The sequence below is a fragment of the Elephantulus edwardii genome, unplaced genomic scaffold, assembly GCF_000299155.1.
Source record: "Elephantulus edwardii isolate Elephantulus edwardi_28Jun2011 unplaced genomic scaffold, EleEdw1.0 scaffold00181, whole genome shotgun sequence".
Lineage (NCBI taxonomy): Eukaryota > Metazoa > Chordata > Mammalia > Macroscelidea > Macroscelididae > Elephantulus > Elephantulus edwardii.
Window position 1 is genome coordinate 1,791,376 of NW_006399931.1, and position 12,881 is coordinate 1,804,256.

Below are 12,881 nucleotides of genomic sequence, written 5' to 3' on the forward strand. Positions count from 1 at the left end.
TGGGGAGGAGGGTAGAGAGAATGGTGCAGCAATGAAGGAATGAAAACCCAAAATCCCCGTAAATGTTCATTAAAACTAATAAAATTTAATAATAAAAAAAAAGAAAGTGAAAAAAAAGCCACAGAATTAAAAGAAATCTTTGCAAAGCACATATCTGTGAAGAATCGAGTACCCAAAATAGACAAGGAACTATGACAACTCAACAATAAAAAAGACAAATAACCTAAATGAAATGGGGGGAGGTTGGCATGAATAGACATTTCTCCAAAGAAGATATGCAAATGACCAAGAAACATGAAAAGATGTTCAGCTCATTAGTCATCAGCGAAACAAATCAAAACCACAATGGGATATCATACTACAATGACTATAATCAGAAAGAAATACAATAACAAGGGTTGGCAAGGAAGTGGAGAAATTGGAAGCCTCACTGCACACTGCTTTGGGGAGGGGGGAAATCTGACATTTTCTCAAAAAAGTTAAACACAGTTACCAGATGACCCAGCAAGGTATATTCATATCCACCCTTAGGTATATACCAGTGCAACTCCCTACCAACTAGGCCATCAGCGTTCCCTATATGTCCAACAGAAATGAAACCTCTGTGCACACAAATTACTTAAATACGAATGTGCAAGGCAGCATTACCCATAATAGCGCAAAACTGGAAATAACTCAAATATCTCTCAATGAATGGATAAGCAAAACTTATCGTGACTATGGTAAGTCATATTAATGCACTGGAATCTGTCCTTCATCATGTTAACTGAAAGGGTCACATATTTTATAATCCCATTTATATAAAGTGTCCATTCGAGGAACATCCATCAACACAAAAAGCAGATTAGCAGTTGCCAAGGGCTCGGGAGAACAGGGATTAACTGCTAATGGGCACAATGTTTCTTTTAGGGGAGCTGGAAATGTTCTAATGGTGAATTGTGTAATGGTGATTGTGAACACAGTAAAAAACCACTAATTTGTATTCTTTTAAAAGGTAACTTTCATGTGATTAAATCTCAATTGGAAAAAAATAATTAAGGTCCAATATCAAAAAGCAAACAAAAAAAATAGAGGCATGCAATGCCTATTTCATTATAGAGAATTTGCATACTTTTGCAAGAAGGATTAAATGCTTAGCTAAACTACAAAAGTCAGTGGACTTGGGAGAAAAAGCCAGGTTTGATGACTTAGCGCAGGAGAGCTAAAGTAAGCTCTCAAGTCCTCTAGAAACAGCAAGGTAAGAAATCAAGAGGAAGGAAGCACAACTTAAGTGAAATTTACAAAGCTCTAAGGAGCTGAAAAGACTGGAAACAATACAAGTTTCTTCCAAGAAATAAAGTAACAAATAGAATGAACCTTTTTCAGAAAGGACAAAGCAGGGAAGTTACTGAGCTGAAAGGTCCCTAGTGCCACCTGGGAGCTTAAAATTGCCACAACTTCAAGTCTGCATGTGCAGGAGCCAGTAGGTAAAGAGACAAGGAATTGGGCCAAGCCTTGTCCTCTGAACAGCGCACACTCTACCCCTGGACAATATGCTCAGGGGACAGAGAAGGCACTGCTGTGAAAAGGGCAGAAAAAGCTTAGACATACTAACAACATCCTGTAGTTGGTCTGAAGTAACTCAATCAATTCCAAATCCTAATGACTCATATGACAGAAGAGAACTGTACTATAGTGTTTTCTTCTCCAACACCATGGACCACCAAGAGAACAAACAGCTACGTCTTGGAGAGGGTGCTGCCACAGTGAACTTTGGAGGCAAGAATGAGGAGGCTTCCTCTCACATACTTTGGGCATATTGCTAGGAGGTGCTATTCCTAAGAGAAGGACATGATGCTGGAAAGTGTGGAGGGTCGGTGAAGGAGAGGAAGACCCCCCCCCAACCAGGTGACTGCTGCAATGGACTCTCGTGTGTCAGGAAGTGTGAGGATGGTGCAGGATAGAACAGGGTTCAGATCTTTTGTTGACAGGGTCGCTATGAGTCATACAGCATCTAACAACAACAATAATGTTTTCACCTTATTTAGAACCACAATAAACATACTTGGTACCAACAGTCAGGAGATCACTAGGAAAGTCAGGGATCTCTCCAAATTATTGAGGAGTAATTATGTCAGTTTGAGGACTAAGGCACATCTGATTCAAGCCACGGTCTTCTTAGATGTTATGCATCTGAGAGCTGGACAATAAATAAGGATGGCAGAGAGGAATTGGTACCTTTGAGCTGTGGTGTTGGAGAAGAATGCTGACGATCCCATGGACTGCCAAAAGAACAGAGTTATTTATGTCTTGGAAAGGGTACAACCAGAGCACTCCTTGGAGGCAAGAATGATGAAGCTTCCTCTCACATACTCTGAGCATGTTGCTAGGAAAGGCTATTCCTTCAGGGGACATCATGCTTGGGAAGGTGGAGGGATGGCCCTCAAGGAAATGAGATGACATGGTGACTGCAGCAAAGGGCCTGCGTGCGTCAGAGATTATGAGGATGGCACAGGGTAGGGCAGAGTATCTGTTGTTCACAGGGCTGCAATGAGTCAGACTTGACTCGATGGCAACTAACAACAACAAAAGGTTTTCCAGATCGTTCTTTTAACCAGAGCAGATGACGTGGTCTCTCTCCCGCAGAGCCCGTGGAAGGGCTCAAAGAACCCACCTTTGGTGGGGAGCACTGCACCACCAGAGCTCCTTAATTATATGTGGCACAGGGAAAAAAGAAGAATCGGACTAACGCAAGAGTAAAGACTGAAACCAAATTGGGAAAAATTTCTCAAAGTCTGTCATGAAAAAGCTTCCTGGCAGCTCGACTGCTGCCTCCACAGAAGAGTCATCTCCTGAGAATTAAAAAGCCATTTAGAAAAAAAAAGCAAGTGATCCCAAAAGAACATCAGCTGTGCGGTCTGGGAGGTCCTTCCCAGAATGCTCATCAGCGCCGCCAGCTTTTGGCAGGAACAAGAGAAATTAGAGGGAGCAAAAGAACAGGCTGCGACCGCACAGCGTGCCACCTGGCCAGGCCGGGGGGGGCCGTACACCCGCAGATACAGAAGGGGCTGCTGCCTCCCTGCTCACTGGGTCGCAGGGTGGGCTTGCATTTGCAAACAAAAGTTTAAGTCTCTCACCTACGGAGAGATCTCAGCTAAAGAGAGCATCTACTATAGGTCCTTACCTTACACAAATGAAAATCAGAAGGTGAGCCAGGTAACGGGTACTGAGCACAGAGCCAGGGTCAGGCCTGGTCTCCTCAGTCCCCGATGTTCCACTGAGTCACTTGTGCAAACGGGCCTGAGAGCAGCTGGATTCTCTGCTCACAGTGTCTGTCTTAACCCACTGTGCAATTTTCCCAATTAAAACCCTCTTCATATGCACCATTTTCCTTTCTCTCAGAGTTAAGTGTCCAAGATAAATCAGTAACTAAATAAAGTTCCCATGAGCTGGCTGCTCAGATCAAACCAGAATCTTTCATTTCCTGCCACACACAGGCCAGCAGGGACTTTGAGAGTGATATGATAAAAGCACACACAATGAGATACACAAGAGAGACACTTCAGACTGCAAAAAAAAACAAAACCCCAAAACCATCACAGATTGGTGAACCAACACCAAAGGCCAAGTATGATAGCTGCCTGGTTTTGTACAGCTGTTGAGTTAAACAGTATTTTTAAAAATTATTTTAAAATTATGCATGTTAAGTTTCAGGCTATCATTTACCTAATTACACCAACATGGTTCCTGAAAGACAATATGAACAATTTAAAAAATGACTGAGGGGGCGTAAAGTCAAAAGGAAAATGTTTCCACTAAGTCTGATGGCTCAAGATAATAGTCCCGGTGGACACCAAGGGCAACTGACACAACACAGTTCATAAAAATTGTTCTAATAAATAATGATTGGGGTCGTGAAAGTTTGTGAATGGCCATCAAAGTTGCAACATCAAAGTTGGTCTTTTTTCATCAGAAGCAATGAATGAAAAAAATCAAAGACTCAAGAGGACAACTTGTTCTAAGGGCCACAGAAACCTCAGCTCAGGTTCTGCTGAGGTACTGTCTGCTCTGAAAAAGGGTCACAAGACAGTGAGACACGTGGGACAGAACTCTAATCCTGAAACAAGAGAAATAGGTTTACTGGTCTGAGAGAAAGTGGCAAAACCCCTAAGAGTACAACCTTTGGACACCCTTCAAGCCCAGATATGACCTCACCTCTGTGGCCCAACTTTTAACCACACAACAGATAAGCTTCGGTTGTTAACAATCACAACAGGGAGGCATACTCCTCCTTGTTAGCATCAAGTATGCAAGATCAAAAAGGCAGCACCTGCCAGGGGTAAAGTTCCACATTCAGAGGGACAGGGACAAGGACACAGGGAGGAAGAGGGGACAGTACTGTTACACTCTGAGGTTTAGATCAAAGTCCTAAAACAACATGTGTATGAATCGCTGAATGGAAAACAGATTTGCTCTGTAAACTTACATGCAAATCACAAGTTTCTCAAAAGAGCATGTAAGCCATGTGTATAACATGCTAAAGTACTTTAACTGTGATCTTAAAACTGAATAAAAATATTTAATAAAAATTTGAAACATTTAAAAAAAAAAGAGCTAACCAAAAGAAAAAAAAAACACACAACATTAACACACTAGAAATGTATGAAATTCAGATCTCAGTGTTCATAAATAAGGCTGAGCGGACACTCACACACACTCATTTCCACACGGTCTATGATTGCTTTTACAACACAACAGCCAAGTTGTGATAAGGGACTCAGTGCCCTACAAACTAGCACAGGAACTATCTGGCCCTTTCCAGACTAGGTCGGTCAGTCTCTGGCTAAGACAAGGAGATGAGACGCCAATACATTTTTAGTAGTCCTAGAGTTGGTTAGCAAGGGAGCAGTGAATAAGCTGTGGACTATCACCTCAAGTGACACAAACGGCCCATTTTTACAATCAGAGAAGCAGCAGGATCACTGAAGTAAGAACTCCATTTCAGAACCAAATCCGTATCAGCAGCGACTTTGAAATTACAAACTGTCCCTTAACCCTCAATCTCTTTACTCATAAAACAAATATCTAAGAATACCCTCCTAAAAGCTGTTAGGAAACCTCAGTCATCACAGCCCCGGGGGGACTTGGTCAAGTGTGGGCTCTGAAATGTGACCGGGAACACGCGCGGAGCACTCCTGGCCTGTGAAGCCTGCGGTGAGAATGATTCTGAGGACTGTGATGCTCCCTCATCTCTCTTATTGCTGTGCTGCTGCTGGTGGGTGACATCGAATCAGAAGTGACCCATGGCTGACCCTCCAGTGAGTTTTCAGATGCAGTAAATCGCATGGGAGGAGACTGCCCATCCTTCTACCACGGAGGAGCTGGTGGATTTGAACTGCATACCTCTCGGACTACACTGTACCTTCTTACCACTAGGCTAGAGTAGCCAGAGTAGACTTTGACTCATAGCTACCACATATGACTGAGAAGGACTGGTTTTCTAAGTTACAATTTTGACGGGAGAAGATCACCACGTCTTCAACAGAACCTCAATCCTGGTTAGAACCATTAATCTTTCAGTTAGTAGCTAACTGCTTAACTGCTGCACCACCAGGGCTCCCGTCCCCACCCTGTAACTGACAATGCTACCACCTTCACAGTGCCTGCACAGAGCAGGTACACAGCAAATGTTCCCTTCTCCTCTTACTCTTTGCCTCTTTGATGTTCTCAAAGTGCTCTTTGATCACCTGGGCAGAAAACATTAAAGTCTTTTTTCCAGAGAAGGAAAATGCAAATTTTTCCGCTAAAATGAGCAACATAAAAGCGGGAACACTGCCTTCTGTCAAAGATGGAAAACTTACAAGACCTGGAAAAACAAGGCAGTCCCACTGTGACCAGGCTCTCATCAGTTTCACTGTTTCTTCACATTTATAGATGTAGAAAACTGTGAGGTAAACGGATGATGGCATCGGGGCTATAATGCAGGTTTTCCCAGCAGATTTTCTCATTAACACTCAATACTACACACACAAGGTGAGAACTGGGGGCATAAAAGCACAGCGTCACCGCAATGCAGCTGTGTCCTCAGAGCTTCAGCCTGGAGCTGAGGGTCCTCTACAGTCAAGTCCTCAGCCACCCAAACGGACCCACACTCCCAAGGACCCCAGAAAACCAATCAAGTCAGAAGTAAGAGGAAAGAACTCAGAGAGCCAGCCATGCAGAACAGGCAAACGCACTCCAGCAGCTACTACAAAACCTTTCAGAAAGCAGCAGTCACATTTGAAAATTACCAAAAGAACAATTAAATTAAGACTCCAGAACGGAAAGATCCAAGTGTAATATTCCACCAGCCACTCGGTGAGAGAGAGATGGGCAATCCCCTCTTGTAACTTACTGCCTCTGAAAACCCACTGGAGGGTCAGCTAGGAGTCGGTTCCGACTAGTCAGTACACAACAGCAACAGCAAGAATAATATAGACTATTAACTACAAAACTGAAAAAACAGGGACCAAGCTCAGGCCCGAATCTCTGGCATAAACAGAGTATCAAATGAAGGGGGTGGGGAGGGAATGTACAAACACAACAAATAAACTGGGACCTCAACACAAAGACCTCCCCAAAAGAGTGAAAAGAGAATCTAAAGACTGAGAGAAAAAATATTTGGTAATGACATATCTAACAGGCATGTAAACTCTTCTTTTTCTTTTTATACTGATTTATTTATAAAGTTTGAATACATTGTGTTTCAACCAAGATCCTTCCCATTTCCGTCACCTCACCCACCCATCAAATTGTGCAACCCTATGAGTGACAACCCACCCACCCTGCCCAGCCCCACTTCTCTGCTTCCACCCTCCCCACCTAGGATCCTTATACTCATCTTACAATAATGGTTTTATACAGAATTTGTCCTTGTGGGACTGAATTAGTTCACTCAGCACAATGCTCTCCAGTCCCTCCCAAGCGAGACCATAATTTACAAAATGATTGCACCTGCATGCTGCATAGTATTCCATTGTGTGAATGGACCACAACTTCTCAATCTTTTCATTTGTGGTTGGACATCTGGGCTGTTTCTATGTTCTTGCAATGGTGATATACACTCTTTATAGAAAATTCTAGCACTCCAACAAAAAGAAAAGCAACCCGATTAAAAATGGGCCAATGGTATAAACACACTTCACCAGAAGAAGATACTCAAGCAGTTAAAAAAACAGATGAAGAAGTACTCTCACCCATGACCTATTCAACTCATCTCATCTCGTTGCCTCTGGGCAGGAACTGCCTCCTAGCTGACCCTCCACTGGTCTCTGAGGCTGTAAACCACAAGGAAGGAGACTGCCCAGCTTTCTTCTGAGAAGCCACTGGTGGATTTGAACCGGCAGAGTGGCTTGGCCACTGGGTTAGCAGAGCAGCCTACTGCAGACTAAGCTATGAGAGCTCTTTCAATATGAACAGAAATATCCAAATTAAACCTAACAAAAAAATAACCTTCAAGGAGACACCACCTGACCCCCCACAAAAGACACTCCTCAAAAAAACTGCTGACAAGGTTGTGGGGAACCCTGATGGGAATGTAAAATGGTGCCTCTTTTAAAAGCCAGAAATAACAGTTCGAATCCACCAGATGCTCTGCCGAGGAAGGAGGGACAATCTCCTCCTGTACCAGTCAGATCTGATTTGACGGTACACTCACACAAAAACAATTAAAAAAAAAAAAGCCAGAAATAGAACTATCATAGGATCCAGCAATCCCATGCCATATACACTGTATAGAAATAATGACCATGACAGAAATACACCTAGGCACACAATGTTCATCGTAGCATTATTCACAACGGCCAAAAGACAGAAATAATCAAATTGTATACATACACACAAACAAAATACCACAAGCAATAAAGAATAATGTGAAATCACCCGACACCAATAAAAACCCCTGTCTCAAAGTGCTCAGGGCTCTGCCACATGGCTGCTGCGTCAGTGTGTGTGGAGAGTCCCTGCTCGAGAGCTTGTAATAAAATCCCTCATGTTCTTGCATCAGAAAAAAAAAAAAAGAATGTGAAATCTGTGGAATATCTCACAAGACAAGCTCGAGATCATATGCTGAGTGAAATAAGTAAATGATGAAAGGCCAGGTATTTTAAAAGACTTCTGTCATAAGTCCAGGACAGGTTCATATGTCAAAAGAAATATCGTTAAATGGTTATTAGGTATGGGGGGAGGGGGATCACTAACTAGATAGTTGTTGTTGTTGTTGCTTTGTGTTGTCAGGCCAGAACTGACCTACAGGTGACCCTCCAATGGGTTTTCAGAGGCCGTTAACTGAACGGAAGGAGACTGCCCATCCTTCTCCCGCAGAGCAGCTGATAGATTTGAACTGCAGGCCTTAGGGTTTGCCGTGCAGCTTCCTGCCACTAGGCCACCAAGCTCACAGTAATTCTGGTGAAAGGAAAGCTACTACATAGCGCAGGAGCACAGCACAGTGTGAGCAAGGCAAAGAAGAATGATGGTGGTTCAGGTCAGAGAAACCAGACCATGGTCCACATGGGTCAGCGTAGACACCATGTGTGTGGGGGGCTGGACTCTGAATGGCTGGTAAGAACTCAGGCTTGACAGTGATCATACTCCTACATTCTATATTCTTTTAAGAAATAAAATACACACCATACTAATGAACAAGCATGCAAACTTCTGGGCAGAAAAGTATTTTAATTAGGGGAGGAAAAAGGTATTTGGTTTTGTTGTTAACTGTATAAGCCACGGGAAAATTAGAAATTCCTTTTAAAGTAGTATATTTCATTTCCAGACATGTGCTACATAAGGAATATGGAGGAGAGGAAAACAAACCTGGCTCAAGGATTACAGGAAATTTTAAAAGAAGCTGAAGAGCTTTCCAAGAAGAGCCTAAAAGTGAAGCACTGACTCCTCGGAACATGGTTCCTCTTTCCCACCTAACACACCACAATATTAAATTATTTAGCAGGACAATAGTTTTATTATCAGGGTTCCTTGCTATGCTGGAAGCTCCCTCATGTCTATCTTTTTTGCCATTGTAGACGCCCAGCCCAGAACAAGGACAGAGACAATGGACGCATTCAACAGTCATTTTTTAACAGAAGATGGCCTATGACACAGCCAGCACAGGAGTCGACTCTGGAGAGGGCATGACCATTAAAACGCAAGCCTTGTTCTTGAGCGGCTCACAGCACAGTGGACGGTGCTAGGCTCCGAGAGTCCTTCCGCGGATGCTGTTCTGCGACTGGACATGAGGAAGTCCAACCTAGGTCCAGATTCCACTCCTGCACCGTGACCTATCTTTCCACAAGCGGTTTTCACTTCCTTTGCCCAGCCCACCCCCACCCAGGATTTCCATCAAGAATCTGATACTTATCCAACCTTCTCACACGCCATGCCAACTGTCTTCAGCTTCATTTCGTTCTCCCCGAGGAAGGAAGTTCATGTTATTTCTAGCAACACTTTCCAGTCTACTGCCTTCATCAGTTTTCAATAAGAGAGATGTCAAATTTCCCTTGTACCTCCTTCAAGGATGTCTTACCTAACTCATCTCTAACCACTCAATTGATTGTTTCCTGTGAGCTGTCGGGCTTACTCTAGTCTCAGTGGAAACCACTCCAATCTATATCCCAGGCCACTTCTGGAGACTCTCTCAATTAATTGTTCGATTGTCAACTATATTCTCACTTCCCTCAGTCACTTCCTCTAACCCTCAAAGGCATGCTCTGTGTCTGAGCAAATGCTGCCGTCTCTCCAACCATCATATTCACCATGATTTTTCTATTTATTCTTGTTTAATAGACCAGAATTTCTCAGAGGATTCCCACCCCTAAGTCTATAAAAATCTATTTGGATGCACACCAGCAAAGAGGGATACTCTGATATCTGGGAAGGAACAAACCCCAGAGCCCCTGCAAGTGGACTAAGAGGGTCGGCTTGAAGGAGGACACTCTCGCACCCCAGGCTCCCATCAAGCCAGGTCACACATGAGCCTGTGGGAGGTCCAATCCCACCACCATCCCAGCTGGAGAGCATTCGCGTGGCATTTGATAGAATGGGAACAATGCAGCCACTAATGACATCAAATGCAGGATTCTGGCTTCAGTGTAAAGGTCTATTCTTGGCACTGCATGTGAACAAAGTGGAGCAAAGTGTTTCCATGTCTGCGTGAGGAGGGTTCACAGTCCCCAGGGCCGGGCAGTCCACGCATCTTCTGGTGCCTGACCAGCGGGGGGCGTACCCAACAGTGATGGGCTAACGCTTTGGCCTTAAGTGTGGAATTGCAACTATCAGAAATTGCAAAGTATTCCAACACTGCTGCTTTTCAAAGTACCTGACTGTTCTCTTACACACTTCAAAATAAGCTCTTCTAGGGGCCCTGGCCTCAGCCCATCTGTGGGTTTCAAATAACTGATGAGGTTTCTGCTGCCGTAGCTCACAGACATTTAGTCTGCACACTCTTCTGAACTGCAGACCTGCTGTAGGAGCAGAGGTGAGCAGGAGGGTGCGAATCTCCCTGACTCACAGAGTTCTTCAGCCGGCTGACTTCACGGGCTGGCTTACAGAAGCCCAAGGCCAAGGCTTTCCACAAGTTCACCTTCGTCTAGAAGCTCTGCGGAAGCCTGTTCAGCAGCATGTGGTGCCTGTCAGGTGCTATCGCCTTGGCGCCAACTCCCAGTGCCCCGCCTGCGACAGAAGGAACCTCTGACCTGCTGGTGACCCCCTCACGATCTCTGCCAGGCTTAGGTCCCCTGGCTGAGAACGAAATCCAGGTTTCCTGCCTAGAAGGAAAGAATACTACCTCTGAACTGCTAATGCCTCCCAAGATAACAGTACACTTAGATATTAGAGAAAGGCTAATTATCTCATCTGCCATTCCTCGGTGTGTTGTTATAAAGGGTTTCAGTGTGTTCCAGGGTCCCCCCTTCAAAACTGACCTAGAGGCACAGTCCTACTAGATTACTGAGCACAGTGAGTTAAAACTGACAATAATTCAGGACAAAATTCTCCTCAGGAGAAGCCAGTTTAGCCACAACATAGGACTTCCTGTGACAACCTCACTGTAGGTTGTTGGTGTTGTTGTTATGTGCCATCAAGTCGTTTCCGACTCATAGCGACCCTATGCACAACAGCCCTAAACCCTGCTCTATCCTGCGCCAACCGCACTGCCTCTGACACACCCATCCCGACTACCCCAGTCACCGAATCAATCCATCTCATAGAGGGTCTTCCCCTCCTGCACTGTCCCTCCACCCTCCCAAGCATGATGTCCCTTCTCCAAGGACCCGTCCCTCCTGGCAACATGTCCAAAGTATGTCAGACGAAGCCCCAGAATCCTTGCCTCCAAGGAGTAGCTTGGTTTAATCCTCTCCAACATAAATCTGTTTGTTTTCCTGGCAGTCCAGGGTACATTCAGTACTCTTCTCCAGCACCACAGCTCAAAGGCATCAACTCTCCTTCTGTCCTCCCTAGTCACTGTCCAACTCTCTGATGCATAACAAGCGATTGCAAATACCATGGTCTGTATCAGGCGCACCTTAGTCTCCAGAGAGACACTGTTGCTCCTGAGTACCTTAGAGAGGTCCCTAACAGCAGACTTTCCCATCGCGATACGCTTTTTGATTTCCTGACTGCTGGTGCCAAGAGTGTTGACCATGGAGCCGAGCAAACTGAAGCTGTGAACACTCTCAATCTCTTCGTCATCCATCCTGACGCTGCCAACTGGTCCAGTGGAGAGAATCTTTCTTTGTCTTCTTGACATTGAGCCTCAGTCCATACTGAAGGCTGCAGTCCTTGACCCTTCGCAGCAAGTGTATGAGGTCCTCCTCAGTTTCAGCAAGCAGGGTTGTGTCATCTGCATAACGGAGATTTTTTTTTTTTTTGTTAATAGACCTTCCACCAATCCTGATGCCACAATTCTCCTCATAGAACCCAGCCTCTCGGATAATCTGCTCTGCATACATGTTGAAAAGGTATGGAGACAGGATGCATCCCTGGCGTACACCCTTCCCTATTTTGAACCACGCAGTGTTACCCTGCTCTGTTCTGACTACTGCCTCTTGGTCCAAGTATAGGTTTCGCATTAGCACAATTAAATGTTCTGGGATTCCCATTCTTCTCAGAGTCAGCCACAGTTTGTTATGATCCACACAGGGTAACACCCATAAAAAAGACTTTCTCCATTTTTATTTTAAAAACTATATTATACTATATCAACAAGGAAGCCAACCAAGTAGGACAGCAGTTAAGCAACTCCGCTACTAACTAAAAGACTAGAAGTTCAAAGTCACTCAGCAGTTTCGTAGGAGAAAGACTTGGTGATTAGCTTCGGTAAAGATTTCAACCTAGAAAACCTTACAAGGTGAGTCTACTCTGTCATGTGTGGTTGTGACTGTTATGTGTCAGCAAGTCGACTATGACTCACAACAACCCTATGAACAATGGACCTGAGCCTTGTCCTATCCTGTGTCATCCTCACCATCTCGGACACCCTCAAGCCCACGGCTACAGTCCCTGCCAAGCCACTCTGTTGACGGCCTTCCTCTAGGGGCGGAAACACGACCATCAGCATCTAGTAACAAAAGGACATTCTACTTACTCCTCACTGTCACTGATACTCAGCTCTGTGGTTCTCCTCTCAACTCCCCTTTGTCAGAAGGGGTTACCATCCAATGACTAACCAAGCAAACAACCTTCCTTAACAGGTAAAGTCTAGAAGTTTTCGATGGGACAGCGGAGACTTGAGGCATGTTGCCATCAACCACTTGGACTCAGTTCTTTTCCCCCAAACAATCTGAGCCCCAAGCTCTATTCTACCTGCATAAGCTCTTATTCTACCTGCATTACCTTCCAGTCTCTGCTGATAATCAAAGAAACACATTTTC

The 12,881-nt window shown here is 44.5% G+C and overlaps 1 protein-coding gene across 1 annotated transcript in view; it reads right to left on the bottom strand.

The window, feature by feature from the left end:
* Window positions 1-12,881, bottom strand: part of SND1 (staphylococcal nuclease and tudor domain containing 1) — a 531,942-nt gene that overhangs the window by 502,254 nt on the left and 16,807 nt on the right. The gene's annotated exons all lie outside the window — the stretch shown is intronic.